Source organism: Nannospalax galili, unplaced genomic scaffold (genome assembly GCF_000622305.1).
Source record: "Nannospalax galili isolate Female #2095 unplaced genomic scaffold, S.galili_v1.0 scaffold1052, whole genome shotgun sequence".
Taxonomy (NCBI): Eukaryota; Metazoa; Chordata; class Mammalia; order Rodentia; family Spalacidae; genus Nannospalax; species Nannospalax galili.
In genome coordinates, this window is record NW_008330624.1 from 190,859 (window position 1) to 193,179 (window position 2,321).

Consider the following 2,321-nt stretch of genomic DNA (forward strand, 5'->3'; position numbering starts at 1 on the left):
CACATTTGATTTCTGTGGCATCCTCCCTCCTGCAGGATGGTTCCCTGTTGGGTACGATCTAAGAGAACCAGGAAAAACAGGGAGAATTCTGGGTTCCATCGGCTCCCCGGTTCTAGGGCAGATCTCAGTTCTGCTTACTTCCCTCATTCTCCAATGTACTCACAGTACAGGTGCACAGCTTGGATGTTAGCCACTCCAAGTGCATAAATTTGATGAACTCTAGGGAGAGAACCTAGCTAGCCCAGACTTCAGTGGATCAAAGTGACCAGCAGCAGTAACTCCTGGAACACAAATGAAGGTAGCATCTAAAGTGAGTGCAGCCAACACACCCAACTGACCCCTAACAAATTTAGATTCAGCACCAACCTGAATGTTAGTATATGGTAAAAAAAAGGAAGAACTCAAGCTTCTACCCACCACCCCACCCACCTGGAAAATTCAATGTTAAAAAAAGAAGGTACTGAAGCTCCTTTTGGTTTGGGGAGGGTTATAGGTTGGTTTTTGTTTTACTTTTTTCTTCTTTTATTTTTTGTTTTCCCATTCTTGTTTTTATAATATTTTAGTGCTGTCTTTATTTATTTTGGTACTGCTTTTCTTTTACTTTTCAGATGCTTTGGGGATTTTTATCCTTTTTCTTACCTTTTCCTAACTTTATTTGCATATACTCCTGTTCTGTAAGAGTCTTTTCTTTTCTTTTATTTAATCTTTCTTCTCCTTTCTTTTTCTCTGTCGTTTTGTTTTAGCCATTGATTATACTTAGTTTTAGGTTCAATAATTTTTAAGTTAAAAGCTTATTCTGCATTATTTTTGACCTTTTCTTTCCTGAAATTTTTGGTGAGGTAATAGGCAATGACTGTGTTTCTACATCTGGTTGGATGCTGATGATTTTCCTCTCTGAGTGGTACTGCAGAACGAGGCCCCAAGAGAAGGCAACCACTAAGTACCCCCAAATAAGACCAAATAGATATCATCACAGTAGATGCATAGGCCACAATATGGAAGCCCAAGAAACACAAAAAGGCAAAACAAAAGTCTTCTCCAAAAGGGTACAACTCCTCAGTGACTGAATCCAAACATCCTGAAATTGTTAAAAAGCTAGAAATAGAATAAAAAAGTCTACTTTTTAAAAATAATCAGTGGTCTCCAAGGAGGACTCAACTAAGCGTACGAATAAGGGAGGGGTTCAATTCAAGACCTGGAAAAGAAATTTGGGAACATGGATGAGAAACTCAGCAAGGAAAGTGAGATCTGGGGAAAGAAAACATAAATGTTGGAAGTGATAAATTCAAATAAAATCCTATTTGGAAGCCTGACATTGTGGCGCATGCCTTTAATCCCAGCACCCGAGAAGCAGAGTCAGGCAGATCTCCCTGAGCTGGAGGTCAGCCTGTTCTACATAGAAAGATCCAGGCTATCTATGGCTACATAGAGATACTGTCTCAAAGAGAAAAAGAGTCACATTGGAAAGCATCACCAATACACTAAATCAAGAGTAAAAATAATACCAAGGAATGGAGACAAAATTAAAACATTGAGACACTCAAAAAAGAAAAGAAGTAAGCAAATGCAACCAGAAATTTCAATAATCCTGAAACATGATCAAGAAAGAAACCCCAAAATTCATGAGATAGAAGGAGGTAGATACAAATTAATGGCAGGGAAAAATCTGTTCAAGTGCTCACTTTGGCAGCACATATAGAAAGTTGGAATGATACAGAGATTACCATGGCTCTTGCACAAGGATGCATGTACATTCACGAAGTGCTCCATATAGCACGTGAATTTGGAAGGGAAAAATCGTGGGCAGATGGGGAAGAAATTAGAGGGTAGAGACAGAAGATGATTTTAACACACATGGAACCCAAAATAGATGAGACTGAAAAGAACCTCTCCATGACATGTCATAGCTAAAATGTCAAAACATAGCGAGAAAATATTAAATGCTGCAAAAGACATATGTGAACACGCAGTTGGAGTCAATGTGGAATTAAATTTTCAAAAGAGAGACATGAAGTTGATGGTTAAGGAGGTGAGGATCGATCTGTAAGAGTTAAGGGGAAGAGGTGGACATGAATATGATCAAACACATTGTATGAAAGTCTCAAAGAATTGATAAATTTTTTAAATTATACATGAACTTGAGAGTAGATCTGTAAGAATTAAGGGGAAGAGGTGAACATGAATATGATCAAATACATTGTATGAAAGTCTCAAAGAATTGATAAATTTTTAAAAATTATACATGAACTTGAGAGGGCACAGAGGAAAAATTGGAATAAAGAAGATGAGTGGTGGGGTAGATTTGATAATTTATTCTGTTA

General features: G+C 37.6%; 1 non-coding gene across 1 annotated transcript; it reads left to right on the forward strand.

Moving 5' to 3' along the window:
- The first annotated feature begins 1,674 nt into the window (after positions 1-1,674).
- Positions 1,675-1,776, forward strand: LOC115067351. The gene has a single exon (XR_003846772.1). It is a non-coding gene; the product is annotated as a U6 spliceosomal RNA (small nuclear RNA).
- Positions 1,777-2,321: the final 545 nt, after the last annotated feature.